Source organism: Protobothrops mucrosquamatus, unplaced genomic scaffold (assembly GCF_001527695.2).
Source record: "Protobothrops mucrosquamatus isolate PMUCROS unplaced genomic scaffold, P.Mucros_1.0 scaffold_277, whole genome shotgun sequence".
NCBI classification, from domain to species: Eukaryota; Metazoa; Chordata; class Lepidosauria; order Squamata; family Viperidae; genus Protobothrops; species Protobothrops mucrosquamatus.
In genome coordinates, this window is record NW_015386353.1 from 276714 (window position 1) to 298604 (window position 21891).

Consider the following 21891-nt stretch of genomic DNA (forward strand, 5'->3'; position numbering starts at 1 on the left):
AAAAGCAACTCATCATCAGGAATTTGGGGAAATCTATGTTATGTTGAAAGCTTTGAGGCTTTTTAAGTTAGAAGCAAAAGGATGGGGAAAAGTAAAATTTCAAAGCACATTATGGAAGGAGAGTTTCACCTTCTTTAATATTTGGACTTCAGGCACAGCCAATATTTCATTCAGTCCCCAAGATTGTGCCTTTAATAGCAGTTTTGTTTGCTGACATTGGCAGATGGTTAGGCTTCTCTCCTTTCTGTAAAAAGTTAGCTGGACAGATTAAAAAAAAACACATAATCAGTTAGGACCCCTAATTCACTGCACTTGCATGCATATGAACAAATCCAATATTGCATCAGCATTAGTTTGCTTATCAGGATTGAATATTTTAACACTGCTTAATTCCTTTTGTGGCATATTTTAGATGAATGTATGCCTGCATTACCAAAGCTGAGTTGCAAAGATCCATATACTTGCTAGATAGCAGCAGTAAGTTCCAGAAAACTCATGATAGAATTAATATTAGTGATTATCTCAAGTTTGGCACCCTGGATTTGGTAGCTCTAATTGTCATCCAAGAATGCAGGATTCACAGAGGCATAGAAAAGATAAAGATGACAAAACAATGATTAAAGCACATTTATAGCAAGCCACAAGTATGAATCTTATTGTTTTATTTAAAATAGCTGGGGGCCAGATATGCAGATTTAAGGCTGCTAGTAAAATTCAGAGTTTAAACTGAGAATATACGGCATGAATAGCTGCTACAACTTTAAGGGAAATCTAGTCAAGGGCCAGGGCCAAAGAAAAAGAGACTAAGTCCATTCTCCCACAATGCATACTCTGACTGTATGGTCCAGCAGGGTTTTATTAAAAGTGGGGGAGGATTTACCACTTCCTTCCTTACCCACACATCCACTTAGGACTGTTGTGAAACATGCCAGAAGGATCAAAATCCACACAGCGGATGAATGTTTAGCAGTGGGGTTTTGGTTTATAAAAATGGTTTGCTCTTTGAAAGTGCCATAAATACATGAGTACGCCCCCATTATTTCAAAATGTTTTGTCCATGAATGCAGAAGAACCATTTTGGATGGCTTATTCATCCTGACCTATAATTTATGGTACCAGTTCAAAAAAAATATGCATAAATGTTAACATCCATTTTCAAAATAACTAATGCTATCATTCATGCCAAAAAATTAGGACACAATTGCTCCAAAAATATGATTGTTTTAAAATATTGTGCCCAATTAATGTTTTATCTACATGTAAAGTAATGGCCAGTAATAAACATTAGCTAATGGAAGGCAGCAGATTAATAGTTACCAAGGATATGTGTTAATGTAGACAACATTGTTGGATTTGTAGGTCCATTTGGACAAAGTAGCCCAAATCCCTGAATTACAAAATGACTACCTTTAGATTGTGGCCATTCACAAAATGTGTATACATTTGAAATCCCTCTTTAAATGCAATTAATTGTTTTTTCCCAGCCAAGAACCACATCTGCTATCATGAAAAATACTTGTAAATTATCTCCCTGCCAAAAACTGGTTGGACACGTGGAACCCACCTTTCCACCCATGTCAGCATTATCTTACAGATCTTTGATGATGCAATAGATTTCAGTATAAATTGCAATGGATTTCTAATAGCAGAGTATCCCCCCAACCCTCTCATATAAGATCACTTAATGCACATGGATAGGGGAAGATCGACTGGTAAATGCCAGACAAATAAAAGTAGGTAAATAGCAGGGTAGACACTATGGTGACCATCCATGCTACTGTTTTAGCCCCAGAGTTATTGGGTTATACCTTTTAAGGCTTGCCATATTTGGCTATAAAAAGAAACTTTGAAAATTAAGGATTTTGAAGAGCATTTCTGACCTGCTTTCAGTTTTCTACCAGCTGGTTATTTTGCAGTGGAAAAATCTAACCTTGCAAGTTCATTGCTTTTGCAGTATTGTGGACACATGAGGGGAATTCCAACGCCTTTTTTTCAGAATGCTCTGCTCTGGCTCTTTTTTTTCTACCCTTGGATGGAAAGGCTTCACAATTATAGCTGTCATCATTTCTGGGTATTTTGTATATTAAGCCATTGAGTAATGAACTGTCCATGGCTACTGGGCTGTTTCTAGGCTCGACAGAAGCTTAATGGATGTCGATGAATATCCCAGTGGAAAAGAGAAGAAAAGTGAGGCACATACTGTTACGGCATGTTCAGTTAAATTAAAGATGGTAATCTTTCTATTTTTCAAACTTGGGACCGATTTTTTTTTAACTCCAAACTTGTTGTAAGATGAAATCTGTTCTTCTATTTTTATGATCTGTATATGCAGTTCTATGCAAAAACAAAAAAAGCATATTATTGTAAAACACATTCTGTGTCTAGAAAACAGACAAGAACTCCTGATACTTTGGAACCTCTGAGGCCATCAAACTCTGATTATATTCTGTGTCTTATTGACCATGTTTTTATAATGGCGAGACTTGCTACTAGGTCTTTCTAAATATACTTAGCTGTTTCCCACATGTGGGCTTGTCTTTCTGAGTTCAATGAAAGGATGTTGGAACTGCTTTAAGAAAGACTTTTGAAACCTATAAAAAGCAGGCTGATAGAAATTGGGACCAAAATTCTTGGGGCCTTTCCCCATCAACCCGGTCACAGTAGAACTAAAACTCCCTAGTCTTTTAGGGAAAATTCACCCAGTTTTCCATTGTAGCTTGTTGAAACCTTATCAGGGCTCCACTTTAAGACCTCCCTAGAAGAAGGCACCTGGGCCCCTCGTAGTTGCGGGACAGACCCACTATGAAGTGAAATGTATTCTTGACTCTAGAGTTTTTAAAGGGAAATTGCAGTACCTAGTACAATGGAAGGGATACCCATTGTCTGAAGCCACCTGGGTGAAATCCAGTGAGGTGAAAGCTGACAGGCTCGTCAAAAGGTTTCATGCGAAATACCCCAACAAACCAAGAACTGGTCATTAACATATGCTTTTGTTTACATTGCAGGATCTGTCCTTTTTGTAAGGGGGGCCGGATGTCAACGCTGCTAATATTGAATATTCTTGCTTTGACAATATATGCAGAACTGTCTGGTATTTTTAGAGTTAAATCAGGTGACAGGGAAAGGGGAGGAGAAAATAAGGAAAGCCCGGGAAAAAGAAACGGAAGTGAATCTTTGCCCTCCAACTTAATTGGAAGATGTGAATCATGACCCCAAAATAGGGGAGGGGAAATGCCTGGAATGTTATGTGCAAAGGAAGGGAAATTCAGATCTTAGCATCCATCATGCTGTGCTGACACTCTGTAATACTGATAAAAGCTTTTTAGGTTAAAAAAAATGCCTGAAAGTTCTTTTAAGTGTTTCGTTAATCAGACACATGACAGTTTCCTTGTTTGGAAGATTTCCTTCCTTTCCTTTCCCTTCCCTCAAACTAGCTCACATTAGCCAGGATGAAGTGGTCACCTCAGGTGAGAGATGCTGCATCAGGTGTCTGGAATTGTTTGCTTGCCTTTAGACTTCACCCTTTCCTGCCCGACTGTATGGTCAGAACTAAAGATTCCTTTCCCAGCTCCTATCCATGAGATAGAAAATGGAACATCTTGCTTGACCTTTGAGCACCAACGGAGTTTGAATTAACCTGGACTTCCCACATCTTTCCATTTCAGAGGAAATAGTCCAGCTAATTGAGTTGTTTTGTAACTGCTTGACACCTGGGGAGCCTTAGCTGACTCAGGAAAAGCACTTCTCTACTTCAAAGACCACGTCATCTGAAGCAGTGGGACTTTTCTAGTGTCAAGTTTGGAATTATTTATTCTTAGAATTTCATCGACATTCTATTAACACTTCCTGCTGTTAATGTCACTTGTTAGTACTCACCTGGTGGCTGATGCACTGTTAAGCTACACAGATGCCTGAAGAGTGAGACCTTATGGCAGGAAAATGTGGTGTTTCTCTCATAATTTTCAACTGGGAAGTTGCAATGTGATATTTGAACTCATTTATGTTACTTTCAAACAAGGTGTCATAGACTAAGTGAAATTAAAAACTGTCCCTGTCCTCACATGTGCAGGGACAAAGACAGGGAGGAAAGAGAAAAGGCAACAGGAGGAAGGAAGAACTAATAAGTAAAAATGTATCCGGGAGAGAAAAGCCTGCTTACTAATATTGCTTAAAAGGTGCTTAAAATGCACTTGTTTATGTTAATATTATTCTCCAATAGAGTAATCTGGTTTTAGTATTTGTTTTAGTATTTGTTAATTCTCCCCAAAAGAGAGGTGCATTTTTTTTCTTTGGCAAGAATAATTTATCGCAATAGCAATAGCATTTAGATTTATATATTGCTACAGAATGCTTTACAGCTCTCTCTAAGCATTTTGCAATCAGCATATTGCCCCCAACAATCTGGGTCCTCATTTTATCGAACTTGGAAGGATGAAAAGCTGAGTCAACCTTGAGCCTATCAGGATTGAACTCCAGACTGTGAGCAGAGTTAGCCTGCAATACTGCATTCTAACCACTGCACCACCACCAAATATATTATAATATTTATTAATCCATGAATGGGTAGAGAGATGTAAGAAGGAAAGGGTTGCCGTTAACGCTAAAGTAACATCATATAACAGGAATTCCTACAGATTTGCTTCAAGTGCCTGCTTTAATAACATGGCAAACATTATTGGTAGGTAAGTAAGCAAATATTGCTCACAGTCACTTTGATGTTTTTATTGAGTTTTAGAAAAGGCATTTCTTATTCCCTGGGTCGGGACTACTGAGGATCACAGCAATCAGTCCTTGGTCAATTTAACTCAGTACTATAAGCTCTGATTTTCTACATTCTCATTTAAAAATTGGAGATTTCAAAAAGGAATCTTCTGATCACCAAAAATACTGTAGGATGCCTAATATGCTAATATTGTTTGATTCAGAATTACATAACTCTCTAAGGTTACATCTGCACTGCCAAGCTGCCCTGACATGACTATGGTCCAGCACCAGTTTCTGCAAGAAAGGAACTCATTATGTTATTTTCTACTCATCAAGTTCACTGTGATTAGGACTTGAGATGAACTGAAAATAGTGATTTCCTCATTGTACAGGCTCAAGTATTCCTGTCCATTTACTGGCTAAGCTTTACTTTGTTCTAGGAAACCCCTGCAGTTTGGTTAACTAAACATTGTGCAGAGGCAAAAGTACCCCTTACTGGGTTCAAAACACCAGTTTGAAACACAACATAATTTTTTTTCTAATTACTGTTTTTCTTTCCATAAGATACTTATTTTCCACTGGGCTTTACCAATACACAATTTCAGATTTTTTCTGATCATTTGAGAAAGTTAACCACAGTGGAAAAATAAGGTGGAGATACACACACACACACACACGTGCGCGCGCGCGCACACACACACACACACACACACACACAATGAATACACATATACCCACATGCATAAACATGTACACATGTATGAACACACATGCACATTCCAACACATATATCCCCCCTCACACAAAATCTCCAGTAAAAAAGAAAGGAGAGTTGTGAGCAATTGATTTCTTGAATGGAAAGTTTTGACGGGCATTTTTTAGTGGTTGGCCATAGCAGCCTACATTCTAAATTAGATCCACTGAAGGTCTCTGCCAAAAAATTCAGTCTGGACATAGTTTTCTTAAGCTATTTTAGAATTAAGTCACCTTCAGCTCAAAGGAAACAGTTTTCTAAAACACTAAAATTTACATGTTTAGTGACTTTAGGCCAGTCATTTTCTCAAACCAACCTACTCCATAGGGATTTTATTGTGAAGATAAAATAAAAAGCGATCCCATAGAAGCTGCCTTGAGCTCCCAAGAAAAATGCAACATAACAATTAAATCAATATAACAATTAAATAAATGTAGAAATCTAATGCTGAAAGAAAAATCTTCATCAGGGTCCAGTCCAAGCCAGGAATAAACAAAATGGAGACTGCTTTAGAAAGAAGGTTGTAGTTTATTGAAGAGCAGAACCACAAAACATGAGGTTCTGAAGCAGCTGACCACATGTTGCTAGCAGTGGTGGGTTTTTATACCTTCTTGGGCTTTTAAGGTTGTTTCCTGTTCCTGTGGCATGAACTTTGACCTGAGGTTCAGTGTGCCTTTCTGGTATTCTGATGGTGGTGGGTTAATCGTATTATGTCCTAAAGGTCATGTTTCCTGTCCTTAGAGTTTGGGTGGCGTATATAGATTTCAGGGGTCTTTGACTTTCTAATCTCATCAGTTTCTAGCTTCCTGGCTCCAGCCTTTCTGAAAGGATTATTACATCTGCATTTCTACACACCTAGTTTCTGCTGAGTTTCTGGCTGGGGGGAGGGACAAGTTTCTGCCTTTTTTAAGATCTTCTCCCTCATTGTCATTATGAATAAGGTCCACTACTGTTGTATTATCTGCAAACTTCACAATATGGTTGGTGGCAAACCTAGCACAACAGTCATGGGTCAACAGGGTGAACAGCAGCGGACTTAGGACACAGCCCTGAGGAGAACCTGTGCTCAAGAAAATGGTGTTAGAAATATTTGTTCCAGCTCGCACATATTGGGCCTGTTAGTAAGAAAATCAAGAATCCAGTTGCACAAAGAAGTGTTTAAGCCTAAAAGGCCCAGTTTGTCTACTAGATGCTGGGGAATGTTTGTGTTAAATGCCGAACTGAAGTCAACAAACAACAAATGCACATGAGTATTTCTTTCCTCTAAGTGCTTCAGACTCAGATGGAGAACAGAAGAAATAGCATCCTCCATAGAGCGATTTGGTTACAAAGGTTACAAAGACTTTGTGGGGTACATTGTGCAAAGAGCAAAACTGCAACAGGGATGCCCATTATGTATAGTATTTGCCACCCTCTGAGTTAAAGACAACCCTCAGAAAGCCGTGTCATTGAAAGGAATAAGGAAGAAAATGTCATTGCAAAGACATTTCAGTTATAGAGACTTCAAGCAAATGTGTGTAGACAAGAGAGACAGATAGACAGAGTTGATCTCCTGGAAGTGTAATATAATCCTTGAAGCATGACTCTTCAATTTTACTGATATACATATGGCCAACAAAACTGGAAAGTACATTGTACATTAAAAATATAATAAAAGCAGTGAAGGCTTGAGTCGCATTCAGGCAACATTAGAATTTCAGTGGGCCCTTTCTGTCATTTACAAATGATTAATAGGCAACACTGTTTATAAAGTCATGTTGCTCTCAGCCTTTTGTTTCTATTGTGGGTGCAGTTGTTTGAACTGGGTTGGCAGAAAAAAAGGGTATATGGATCTCAGTACATTTTGTTCCTTCAGCAAGTTTGGTTTGCTCTCCTCCATATGCTTTTAATTGTCAGCTGGGTTTATAATCATTTTCTTTCTCCTGAAGCAGGAGTGCTGGTTCTGAGAAAAAGATGGATAATAGTATTGTGTGTGCTCATGACATAAGCAGAAAGGTTCTTCAGGACTTTATCGTGAATTTTGTATTCCAAAGTCCAGATGTGCACAGATTGCTATGAGTTTAAGGTAGGTCACAATGACCATTAGGATCCCTTTCAGCTCCATTATTCTTGACTCTAAGATATGTGGGAGTAATTTCTTTTAATTTTTATCTTTTTGTTTATATTCCACCCTTACTGTTTTTTATAAACAACTTAAGGCAGCAAACATATATAACATTCCATACTCCTCCTGTTTTCCCCACAACAACAGGCTTGTGAGATGAGTTGGGCTAAGAGAGAGAGTCACCCAGCTGAATTTCATGGCAAAGGTGGGACTTGAACTAAGAATCTTTTGGTTTCTAAACTACTAGACCAAAATGCCTGTCTGAGCGCATAAAAGCAATAATAAATAGGCCTGACAAAAGACAATTGATAAGCTGGGGATCAGGTTAATTGGCAGTTTTAATAGACCAAAGAAGAATAAATGATGGGCAAATATGATTCATTTCTCCCACGTGCAAATATAAATGTATGAGAAGACCCCTGTAAATTGACATTTGGCTATTAACACAGCCAATCTATGTCTGAAATTTCTCTTACAAGAAAATAGAAATTAATTCAAAGGACATTTTGTCTACTGTGCTTCACTTTGGTTACTAAAATCACTTCTGATCAAGTTTATCAAGTTCATCTTCTAAAGAGGGCCTCCTGCTTACTATGAATCTAAAAGAAAGGTGTAGAAATATGTTCACATCCAATACAATACAATACAATAACAGAGTTGGAAGGGACCTTGGAAGTCATCTAGTCCAACCCCCTGCTCAGGCAGGAAACCCTATACCATTTCAGACAAATGGTTGTCCAATCTCTTCTTAAAAACTTCCAGTGTTGGAGCATTCTCAACTTCTGGAGGCAGGTTGTTCCACTAGTTATTTATTCTAACTGTCAGGAAATTTCTTCTTAGTTCTAGGTTGCTTCTCTCCTTGATTAGTTTCCATCCATTGCTTCTTGTCCTGCCTTCAGGTGCTTTGGAGAATAGCTTGACTCCCTCTTCTCTGTGGCAACTCCTGAGATATTGGAACACTGCTATCATGTCACCCATAGTCCTTCTTTTCTTAAATTAGACATACCCAGTTCCATCAACTGTTCTTTATATGTTTTAGCCTCCAGGCCCCTGATCATCTTTGTTGCTCTTCTCTGTACTCTTTCTAGAGTCTCAACATCTTTTTTATATCGACCCTCCTATGTGACAGTTCAGCATGAATCTGAATAAGAAGAGTATTAAGAATCCATATACAACCAAAACCACTGGCTTGTGCTACAACAACTCTGCCCACAATATATGAATTTGTTTGTTTTAGCAGTTGTTTCTCTTGCAGGAGAAAGCTGCAGGGGATTTTTCTTCCATGGTTTTTGTAGAAAAGGAGTGAATTGCCCTACTTCAAATGAGAAACACAATGAGTGAACTTTCTGGATATTCTTTCCCTGCCATCCTGACCATTCAGAGCACTTCATCCCAACAGTGATTTCCATCTTGGCGGAGAAATGATTCAGCAGTTGTCCCCTTGACAAAAACAAAGAGGCTAGGAGAATACAAAAACTGAAGGTGGGAGTAAAAGCAGGAAAACAACAACAGACACTGTGTTCTTTTACAATATGAGAGAAACACTGAATTATATGCAACCTGCATCTGAATCATTCTTTATATGATAGCTATTAATAATCCAGGTTAGTCTTGCAACTCAAAAGGCTAACATGTCTCTATGGGGGAAAAGGGAGCCACCTCCCTGAATGGAAAGGTACAGTTCCGACTAGCCAAGTCCTGCTCTACATTTGGCAAGGCTCAGAAGCCTTTGCAGGAGTGATTTTTAAAATCCAAATTGCAAGAAAGAGGGAGCCATTTCATTCAGAATCCAAGATCCCCATTAGGTAGAACAGCAGTCTCCAACCTTTTTGGCTTGGTGGCCTGGTGGGCGGCGGGGGCGGGGGAGAGGGAATAGTTCCTTGTGCGTGTGCATTCACTCATCCGTCGCCTGCACAGCCTGGTTCTGAACAGTCCATGGTCTGATAGTGGGCTGCGGGCCAGGGGTTGGGAACCCCTGAGGTGGAACATTACATTGTCAACTTTGTTGTGCCAAAAATGTAGGAGGCATACTCTGTGAAGATGTTGGCAACAATGGGATAACCTGAATTTATTTCCCATCTCAAGATGGCATTTTGGAATTGAAATACTGGACACTGATGCCATGGAATGTAATAATTGGACATTTGCTGGTTTACAGAATAGTTTAGTGGCTCACTGAGCCAAGCATTTGTATTGCTATCTTTGGTTCTTGGTTGATGCACAAAATAGACAGAGAAAGAGAGAGAGAGAGAGAGAGAGAGAGAGAGAGAGAGAGAGAGAGAGAGAGAGAGAGAGAGAGAGAGAGAGAGAGAGAGAGAGAGAGAGAGAGAGAGAGAGAGAGTAACCAGTGTCCCTATTTTGATTGGCAAAAGCCATGGAATATTGAGGGTTTGGGAGGCAGGAAAAACTCTTCTAAAAGATTGAAAAATGGGAGAATGGGATAGAATTAAGTGTCTAAAAAGAGCCATGGTGGCGCAGTAGTTAGAATGCAGTATTGCAGGCTAATTCTGCTGACTGCCAGCAGTTCGATTTTGACCAACTCAAGGTTGACTCAGCCTTCCATTCTTCCAAGATTGTTAAAATGAGGACCCAAATATGTTGGGGCCAATATGCTGACTCTGTAAACACTGTGAAGCAGTATATAAGTCTAAGTGCTATTGCTATGGCTAAAATGTTGAATCATCCATATATTGGTTGTCAAAGGACTGTCCTGTGAAGGAATGTCTTGTCTGGATCTGATTTGAAGAGAATCCTCATAGAGAAGAGCAAGAACCTTGATATTGCCTCTCAGCACTTAATAGACTGAATAGGCAGAGAGGTCACCTGTTTTTTATTTCCTCCAGTATTATGAACCATATTGTATTCCTAGGTTGTTTGTTTGTTTGTTGCATTCTGGATGTGTATCAATACACAGCATGTATCTTAGTTGGTGGGATGTGAGCAAACTACAGTGATATTATCTAGTAGAAATCCAGGCTTGCAAAAAAATATCATACCTTTAAAAGGGCAAAACTAAGTTTTGATTGCCCGTGCAACATTCTGCCCAATAGTATCCAAATTTACTGTCTTGGCAAAGAATGTTGCATAGGACACCTGAACCGATAACAGCTTTTCTCTTCCGTGCAATATTCTGAATGTGATTCTAGGACAAAATTATTCTCATAGTTTACATGTATGAGTGGTTGAGAATAGGCAAACCATACTCAACAAGTAGTCCTCAATGGCACTACATCCACATGGAGAGAAGTAAGCAGTGGGGTACCACAAGGTTCCATCTTCAATATCTTCATAAATGACTTAGATGAGGGAATTGAAGGGGAACTCATCAAATTTGCAGAGGACACTAAACTGGCAGGAGTATCCAACATCTCAGAAGACAAACTCAGGATCCAAAAAGATCTTGACAAACTTGAACAATGGGCCCTATCCAACAAAATGAGTTTCAATGTGGAGAAAAGCAAAGTTTTACATTTAGGCAGGAAAAATCAAAGGTACAAGTACAGATTAGGCGAGACCTGACTTAAAAATAGGGAGGGGGACCTTGGAGTCTAGTGGACGATCACTTGATTATGAGCCAGCAGTGTGCAGCAGCAGCAGCCAAAAAAGCTAATACAATCCTGGGTTGTATAAATAGAGGCATAGAATCAAGATCACACGAAGTATTAGTACTGTTTTATAAAACCCTAGTAAGAACTCACCTGGAATACTGCAGCCATATCACCAAATATGGTCACCATATCACAAAAAAGATGTTGAGAGTTTGGAAAAAATTCAGAGAAGAGCAACTAAGATGATCAAAGGCCTGGAGACTAAAACATATGAAGAACGGCTGCAGGACTTCGGTTTGGCTAGTCTAAAGAAAAGAAATAGAGAAGACATGATAGCAGTATTCCAATATTTGAGGGGCTGCCACAAAGAAGATGGGGTCACATTATTCTCCAAAGCACCAGAGGGTAGGACAAGAAATAATGGTTGGAAATTGATCAAAGAGAGAAGCACCCTGGAATTAAGGAGAAACTTCCTGACAGTGAAGACAATTAACCAGTGGAACAGCTTGCCTCCAGAAATTGTGGGTGCTCCATCAGTGGAGATTTTAAAGAAAAGGCTAGACAGTAACTTGTCTGAGATGATATAGATTCTTCTGCTTGAACAGGGGGCTGGACTAGAAGACCTCCAAGGTCCCTTCCAGCTCTATTCTATTCTATTCTATTCTATTCTATTCTATTCTATTCTATTCTATTCTATGCCTTCCCTGGTAGACTCTTCTGGCTTCTCCATTAATGTATTTTTTAGTGTGACCCAAGCAGTTTAAAAGGTTCTTCTGATTTATTTGATCCTCTCTCAGTTTTTCCTTCCTATTTCCTTTAAGCTTCTTGCTTTGTGTTGCTTTCATTAAACGTAATTCAACATTCTATTATAATATGCCGGGAAGTCAAGACTTGTTGAACATAAGTGAAAATAATGCCTATGCTTAATCTCCAGACATCTGTAAACTGCCACAAAGAAGAAGGGGATCCACCTATTCTCCAAAGCACCTGAAGGCAGAATAAGAAAAAATGTATGGAAACTAATCAAGAAGAGAAGCAACCTGGAATTAAGGAGAAACTTCCTAACAGTGAAAACAATTAACCAGTGGAACCGCTTGCCACCAGAAGTCGTGGGTGCTCCATCACTGGAGGTTTTTAAGCAAAGACTGGATAGACAGCCCTTGTCTGAAATGGTATAGGTTCTCCTGCTTGAGTAGGGGTTGGACTAGAAGATCTCCAAGGTCCCTTCCAACTCAGTTATTCTGTCATGTAGAAGATGAAACAGAATTCTCCCATACAGAAGAACTAGGAGCTTTGAACAGACATTGGATCTGGACATTCATTGGATGAATATTTTATCTTACAATTAAGTGTGTTCTTTGAAATGGAGGGATCTCCACTGGAAGTATTTAAGTAGAATCTGAGTGCCTACCTACTCCAGAATGAAGGGAAAGCTTTCTAATTTATAGTAGCACCGCTAAAAACAGAAACAACTAACCTGCCACAGCAGGGTATCTTTTGGTGGAAATTGGTTATTGTGGAAAACAATGCTTTATTTATTAATTTTCTTACCCTTACTGTGTTTGCGATGTGTTTTAGCACACCACATGGAAGCAGCTCTTGGAAATGTTGAAAGCAGTTAATTAAAGTGTGTTCTTTCTTTATAACTTTAGCACTGCTATAGAATGTACAGGTGATGTTTCCATAGCAATTCCTGCATCACATATCCAGTCCATTCAAAGGGCCAGCTGCTTTCCTGTCTTGATGACCTGATCGGTACAAGCCTTTTTTTTTTTTCTCCAGATATTTGATTATGTTTCACAGTCGACCTGAATCAAGTGGTGTTTAAAATATCAAATGCAAGGCAGTCAATAGGAAAAATAAATGGGGCAATAAACAATCGTGAACTGCTTTGTGCATATGCTGAAGCATCTGTAGAAAAGTGCGTGATAGCATTTAAAAGCTCAAGGATGTTTAACTGAAAGTGAATTGGGAAGAAGGATGTTAATTCTGTTTGTGGCCACTATAATAGAGTATGAAGCTTTCCAGATGACCAGCTCAGTTGTTATCTAAACCTTTTATCAAGGAAGACCAAATGTTATGCTTGTATATATTTTTATATTTCTATGGTGACATTTGTAGTGTTTCATGTTCCCATAGCCCAGCATAGGGAATATTGGGATTCTCATAAGATAGACCAATCAATCAGTGTTTCTTTTAACTATCTCCAGGCTTGCCAGTCTTCTACATGGCATCAATATGTGAGTTCTGATAATAATTCCTTCCAATTATCTAAACTATGGTTAGCTAGTTCAACCAAACAATTTGAATAACTGTACTATGTAGTGAAGACTCACACACAAACCTGGAGGGCCCGTGATTTATAAGAAATGATTTGCCTGGAAAAAAAATATCACCCACCCTGAAAGAAAAAAAGTGCTTTGCAATGTCTGGACATTGGAATTTGAATCATTACAGAAATAGGGGTGAGTTATCAATGAAAAGCAGGCTTTCTATGTTTATATAGAAAACAAACTTTGGCACCCCCATCCCCAAACTGGGAGTGATGCCTCCCCTTATACTTAACAGCTATGAGGTAATGGGAGCAAAGATCGTGCAATGCTAGGAAAAATCATTTTGCTGGAAAACATGAGAATAGACTAGCTAAATTAGGATCAGGCCCATCTTAGATGATGGCTCACTAGATGTATCTTGGAAACCTACAAATAGAGATCAAGAGAGCTCTCGTCTCCTGCTGCTAGTGTATTCCAGTACACCTAGAATATAGAAGTGGACTGCTCCCTATGTCTACAGGCCATAGCTAGTTAATACCCATGAATAGACCTAACCTCTAGGGCAGAGGTCCCCAATCTTTTGGGGACTAGGGACGGGTTCCATGGAGAGAGGTTTTTCTGCAGACCAGAAGGTGCATGGTTTTGTGTGCTACTTGCACCTCGCAGATGGGGCTTTACTTGTTTGTGCAGCCCGGTTGCTGGCATGCTATGGCCCAGTATGGTCCATGGACTGGGGGTTGGGGACCCCTGCTCTAGGGATTCGTCTTTTGAAGCTACCGGTATCTAAAGTAAATTGATAATCAGTTTGGTGCATTGTTAAGGCAGGGATAGAAGCCAGGGTTTCTTGTGGCGCAAAGTCACATGAGTTACCTAGAATCTTTCTAATCTAAGGAAAGAGCATGTTTGAGGATTTGACAGCCCTCAAAGGCAGCCTTCTCACCTCTCAGAGAATAGCAGAAAGCCATCCGATGACCCATTTGGCCCATTTTATTTGGGTCTGTGTATCTGCATGCCTGTAGAAAATTAAGTGAGGATGAAAGTGAGGCCTAATGTAACAAATACATTCTCACGTTTTTCCTTATATTGTTACCTATATTCAACCATTTTACTACCAAATTTCAGTATCTTGATTTAAGTGTTGTGTGATGGCAGGCCACAAGTTGCCATTTTCTGCTCTGATGAGTTTCATATATCCCTTCAGGGTTCACTCTAAATCTCTAAATAGGCTATAAATTGGGTAAGGAACAACTATGAGTAAAAACATTGATGCATCGATGTTACGTAATGAGGAAGATGATTTACCCAGTTGAGTCCAGTTTGTGGGAAATGGATGTTAAGGTTTTCTAAGTTACCAATTAACTTTTGTCATTCTATACTAAATTGAGTAAAACACCCAATTTTTACAGTTGTTGTAAAACATACTATTGAAGCTGACAGGAAGAGTTGCAGCAATAGCAGGATGATGCTCAGAAGATCAGAGATGAATGTGCTAATGAGAAGATACTAGGAAGTGGAATGATAATGAAACTTGTTTCCTAATTTACATAATGTCCCTAAATGTAATATAGCAATAGCACTTTAGACTTATATACTGCTTCATAGTTCTTTATAGCCCTTTCTGAGCGGTTTATAGAGTCAGCATATTGCCCCCAACAATCTGGGTTCTCATTTTATCAACCGTGGAAGGATGGAAGGCTGAGTCAACCTTGAGCCAGTCTTCTACTTCTCAATATGTCAAGAATCCCATGTATATCCCAAAGATGCTTTTTCACAAGGCAACTGGACTTTCTTGTTTTTCTTTGAAGACGTTCCATTCCCCACCATCCAGTCAGAGCTGAAAAAGCTTCTTGGATGAGAAGCAAAACGTCTTCAAAGAAAAACAAGAAAGTCCAGTTGCCTCGTGAAAAAGCATCTTTGGGACAACTATGACTTGGATGACTGAGAATCTCCATAGATCCCATGTGTAGGTTGGGGTAAATTCTGCCAGCAGGTGATAAACAGTAGTTTTGAGCTTTCTTAACTGAAGAGGCTGACAATTTAGCTGGTTAACTTGACTAGGTAGATTGAAGAATAAAACCAGTTGTATGTTTAATTTGGTGTTCAATAATCTTCCTTAGAAGTTCTCAGAACTCTGTGCTTCTTTTTGTATTCAGTCAACATGTTGTGTGCCTTCTTTGGAGCGAGTTTGATGATGCTTCCCATGACCTTATGCATAGCTGGAGAGAGAAAAAAAACCAAATTTCTAAAAAATGAACTAAAAACAGCTTGGCCTTACAGCAAGGACCTTTTCAATAACTGTGTTGCAAGCATTTGCGTCAAGCAGTTGGACAGCCAAGCTGTGGCTTTCTCTATCAATCCCTGTGTTGAAAAGGTACATTGAGAAATCTGAAGTGGGATGATTTGTAGGAACTTCTGGCACCTAATACAAAGAGTAGTGGTGCTGTTTCTGCCTATTCCATCCTTTGGTTTTTCTGACAATGTTTATAGAATATTTCCTCCAGTCAATATATAACTTTTTTTTCTCAGTTTCCTTATTGCAGAGATATTTGAGTTGATATGACTGTCTGATTTCAAGGGAAATTACTTGTGATTGTTTTGGTTTTGGTGGGTTGGAATTTTGCCTGCTCTTTTCAATATGTCTTGAGAATTCTGATATGAGGCCAAGGAAAAGGTATCTGGTCAACACACAGGGTATAAGGCTAATAACAACAGGGAATTGCAATATACAGTGTGCTTGCTTCTGTACACTGTCCTAACATGGGAGAAACCTATTGGTCTAATATATAAGATTTATAAGCTGTCTTTTATTTAGAGGATCTTTTATTATTTCAATCAATTTATGTAGCTGCTCATTTTGCAGCAGTGAATCTGGGCAACTACATTAAAAACCCAATAAAACAATCAAGAATAGTAACAATAAATATCCTATACATATAGTTACAGAAATAAACCAACCTCATCCACCTCATTGCGGATTGTAATCCATAAAAACAAGGCGAAACAGTATAACCAAGTGCATTCTCTATTGAAGAGAAATGGGGTGAGTCATTTTTTCTAGATATGCCAAGTCCCAGACTATTAATGGCATTTCTAGCTTCATAACCCTCTTTTCTCTGAAAACACAGCCTTCAAAGAGCAACACTATATCTTACACTAAGTCAACTCTGTGCTCTTACTAGCTTGTTCAACTGGAACTACTCTGATAGATGTGTAGCTCTTCTTGATCTCAGACTGAGATCTTCTCTAATTTTGCATTTGTCATCAAAATCTTCACCTTGAGATGCCAGAGGCACAGCATGACAATCTCCCACCCATGGTAGCTAGAATTTTATATAGACCAAGATTCCAAGCAGGGACAAGCAGAGATGTGAGTCAAGTGACCTGGGATTTCTATCTCATTTTGTCAAAATAAGCCAGCCATTTTTTTTAGGAACATACATAAGGGTTACTACTTTTTAAATGAATGGAATGCCACTGAGGCAACAATTATTTTAAAACAGAGGGATTAAAAATTGTAACTACCGTTACCGCTATCAATAATCAAAGAATCTCCCAACTGTTAATTAATTAATTAACAGTTCAATGGCAAATCTTATCCATGTAATCTGATTTCCAAGTATTAGGTTCTAGTCAATAATTTGTACAATCTATATTGTTATTGTGCGTCTAGAAAGAACAAGCTAATCTCAGATAAAACTGATTAAAAGTAATCACTTTAGTAAGATAACAATAATTACATAAAGCTTAGACAATGTTTAGTTGTTCCTGTCTTACAGATTCTTGTCTATTTCAAGTGAGCTCTCTCTCCTTGAAGGCTAAATTCAGCCCAGAATTTGGAATAATAATTGGGCATCAAAGAGACATGGGTTTCTTTCTTTCTTTTTTAGAATTTCCTATTTCTTATTCCCCCTCACCCACATTTTTTTATTAGTTGAACTGATTAGCTTCCTCAAAGTCTGAACTAGAGAACATTCATATGTGTAAACAGCACATGAATCTTAAGTTTATGCTTTTGCCTGATATCTAAATTTATAGTCTTGTTTCTCTGTTTCCTCCCTTCACCTTACTCAAAGATAATGAAAGCTGGAATAGTTTCTTTTCTGAGAAAAAATACAGTCCTGAAGTTATGATATTGTTATTGTTTTTGTTATCAAACACCCAATTTCTGAGTTGGTATTCCTTAAGCAAAATGTTACCTCGGTTCAACTAAGCTGGCAAACAGCCCATCTGTAGACATCTGTGCTGTTCAGTAGATATTCTTATGGTGTTGGGGAAGAGAAAATTACATATTTTTGCACTGCAATTACAACATTATTTTGCCAGATTGACAAAGCAGTCGACAAAGCTCTTCCCCTCTGCCCATATTCTTTTTTTTTCTTTCCTTAGCTTGTAGCAAGCTACCACATATCCCATCCAGAAGGATAAATGACTGTTGCCTTATAAAGAATGACGCAAATCCATTTCCTGTTATAGCTTTTCCATCCAAGTGCAGTCAAACATAGTCCTAACTTCAGATAGATGTATTGTGTAATAACTGAAGCGAGTATAAGGCAATTTTGATTTTATGCCCAGTTGAGATACACCTACAGAAAGGGAGATGTATGAAAAAGAAAGTATCAGGACTTGTAGAAAAGGATTGCCATCAGCTAGTAGAATGAATATAAAAAATGTTTGTTGACCAATTTAAGACATTATTTGGTTTACCAACTGGAAAGCTACTTGGTGCTGATTTACTGCTGCAAAGATTGTAAAATAAATATTTATTGGCTCGGATGGAAGACATATCAGTCTTGGGTCTCCTCTCCCCACTTTTTCCATTAGCTGCATCTGGGCTAAATCCTGCCTACGCTGATGGATTCTCATAACCTGCTTGCTATGATCCTAGCATACTTAGAGGGTCATTGTACTATTCCTTTTCAGAATAAACATTATGTGAAGTGCAGAAATGGAGTAATAAAAGTGAGTGAAGGCATGAAATAAGAGACAAAAAGCAACTATAACTAAATCTAATTTACACCATCACTATTCACTGATGAAAATGCTCTCAAAAAGTACATTCTCTCTATTTTTTGATCCTTGCAAAGCTTCCTTGCTTCCATCATGTCTATCTACTCATTTATTCAAGCTTTGCCTTTTCTTTTTTAAAGTCAGTTCTCTTTTTTCAAATCCTCATCAATTCCATTTAGCCATAATTTTCTTGGTCCCTCCATTCTTCACTCTTCCATCCTCCTTTTGTTTTATGATTCAGTCTTCATTCATTCTTTCTGTCACAAAACCACCTCAGTATACTTTTTTTCTGTACTGGTCACTCACTTTTCTATTTAAACCATATTTGTTCAGCATCCATTCCTTTTTGATCCTATTTCTTGTGGTTTTACTCCCACATTTTTTAACTCACCTATTCCTGATGCATTCAGTTTTTTATGTTTCTCCCATCATACCCAATTCTCAACATAGTGGGCAGATTCACGATACTATAAGTTCCAGGAGTTTCAAACTGCCGGCCCGTGAGCCGGACGCGTCATCCCAAAACCGCGCCCACCCCATTGCTGGCAATGGAGAAAAAGCTCCGATATGTCGCGCGACATCACATGACTTCACGAGTTTGACATGCCTGCCGCAGTCATGTTCAGTTCTTTCCACAAATAACATTCCTTACAACAGATTACTTTGCTACCCTTTGCTACTGTTTTTCTTCCATCTTTAGTATGTATTTATCCATTCCCCCATCTTTAATAGCCATTTTTCTCAAATTCTATTTTTCCCATATGTGGAATTTGAAAATATTGATTCCACTTCTCAATCAACCAGAACTACCTTGCTTTTTTATTAATTTTCAGATCATATTCCTCACTGCATCTAACAATTGTCTAACATTTCTTGCAAACTGGTTTCTTATCCAAAAGCCCAGCATTGGCTGCATAGAAAAGTACCTGCTCATGCATATTTTTGTCTGCAAACAATATATTTTCCCTGTGATGTCATCAGAAGCATTCCATATAGATTTGTTCATATCACACACCCATCTCTTACTCCCTGTTCACTGTTAAATCATTTGCTAACAATTCCATTTATCCTCAAGCCTCCTTTCTTTCCATCATCAGCTATTCTTACAGCAGCCAGCAACAGCAACCAAATTCCAACTCCATATTTGTGTGAAACTATTCAAATTTACTTTCTCAGCAAAATCACAATAAACTTCTTTTCTCACTTTCATACTTTTACAGTAACCTGCTGAAGAGCAAAACTCTTATGTCTATATCCATGCCCAATGTGAAACTGACTGTGGTAAAGAGTGATGTTGATATAAGAGTCACCTCATGGTGGGATGGGCAGCAAACACATTCAATAAACAAACAAACAATTGATGCAAAGTAACTCTCCATTCTTGAGTTATTTGATCTATTATAGGTCATAGGAAGACCCTAGTAATCCCTCTAAGAGAAGGAGAAGATAACGATGCCATTGACTACATATACATTGTGTCCACACATTGGGCTAAGTCAGGACTGAGCAGCCAGAGGATCCAGTGTGAAAAAATGCAGAAAAAAAATGTAGATTCCTAGCTCCATTTCTCCTCCTGTTAAATGACGCTCCCACCAATCAAATCATTTCTCTACTTCTACTCATCCGAAATTTGCTTAATCGTATCTTTAAAAAATACACAATTCTGAGACTGCATAAACTATAATTTCCAAATACAGTGGTACCTTGGTATCCAACTGCTTTGAAACTCATCGAATTTGGTACTCAACCCATTCTGATGTGAAAAATTTGTCCCAGTATTCATCATTTGTTTGCTACTCAATGCACAAGCTGGTACTTGTCAGTGTCGGCTTCCTTATGACTCACTATATTATTCCTTATGAGAAAAAGGTTGTTTGATACTCATTGTTTTTGGTATTCATTGCACCTCCCAACTGAACCAATTAATGATGAGTACCTAGGTACCAATGTAGAATACATTAAGCCCAAATCAAGAAATCAGCCAACTAGCCAGGCCATACAAAAAACTTATTAGGTGCTGACAGATAGTATGGTGCAAGTGAGGAAATAAATCTAAGGAGCGCTGATTTCCAGGATCATTTAAAATCTTCAGAATGTCTTACATTAGGAATTAGTGATGTCATACTGGCTAGGAGCAAAACCAAAGGTACTGTACACATTTTGGGAGGGAGCAACTAGTCATTGGGGAAATAGTTCTGTTGGGTTGTTAAACTGATGAAGGAGATGTTTTTGGACAACAATAATGCATCAGTGTGTCTCTTCATTTTTCCTTGGTTCTTGCAGTAAGAATTTATGAATGAACAGATACTAGAAAATTACAGATAGGCCAATGCATTTAGTTCAGTCTGAACATCTTGTTTTGATAACCCCAAACCTCCATGTGAACCAGAACTCAATGACGCAATTCATTTTTGTGATGTGGTTTGCAACTTTAAAAATATATACAAATTGTTCATAAACATATTAAATCACAGGAAGTAATTGACAAAAATAACATGCATTAGAGAAAGTGTATATGAACACACTTGTTTGTATTAGGAAAAAAAGTATATAAAATTATGCATATCAGCAAGTATGCACAAAACATCTATGAATTTTTTTTTAAATAAATATTTTATTGGTTTTTAATTATAACAATATCCAGTGCCTGGTGTACAGCGTGTTGTCTTGGTTTATATTTTAACAAGAAAAAAAAGAACAAAAATAGTTAATTAACAAACAATAATGATTAAATTTGATAATTCCATAATTAATATATTAATTAATGATATATTTCTTTGATCTTCCCTTCTCCCATATGTATTCTTCTTCAACCTTAGCCACAATATAATTCTTAATATTTTCAATATATATAGTAAATGATTATAGGCATTTCTTATATTTATACAAATAATAATAATCTCTCTATATAACATTTTTTTCAGCTTATATTATTCTCAGAACCATCATCTCATTAGTTCAGCATGCATCCTATTTTTATATTTTTTGTTTACGCTTAAATTCCCTTATATTCAATCCAATTCTTATCAGTCATAATTTCTTCATATTAGTCATCTAACTGTCCAAATTTTCCCATTTAGGTACATCATCTTAATATTTTATGTCATACATTATAAAAATATTATACTTTTTATCTATCTTATAATATCTAGATATAACATCATTTTAAATCAGTATATATTTCACTTATATTAATAAAAGTTACATCAACCTGCTATTTTAACATTTCATATATTATAGATCTCTGGGGGCAGCTCATTCCAGAGGGTGGGTGCTCCGACAGAGAAGGCCCTTGCCCTGGAGGTCGCCAGCCGACACTGTCTGGCTGACGGCACCCTGATGAGGGCCTCTCTGTGGGAGCGTATCGGCCGGTGGGAGGCAATCTGTGGCAGAAGGCGGTCTCGGATGTAACCAGGTCCAATGCCATGGCGCGCTTTAAAGATGATAATCAACACCTTGAAGCGCACTCGGAAGGCCACAGGCAGCCAGTGCAGCTCGCGC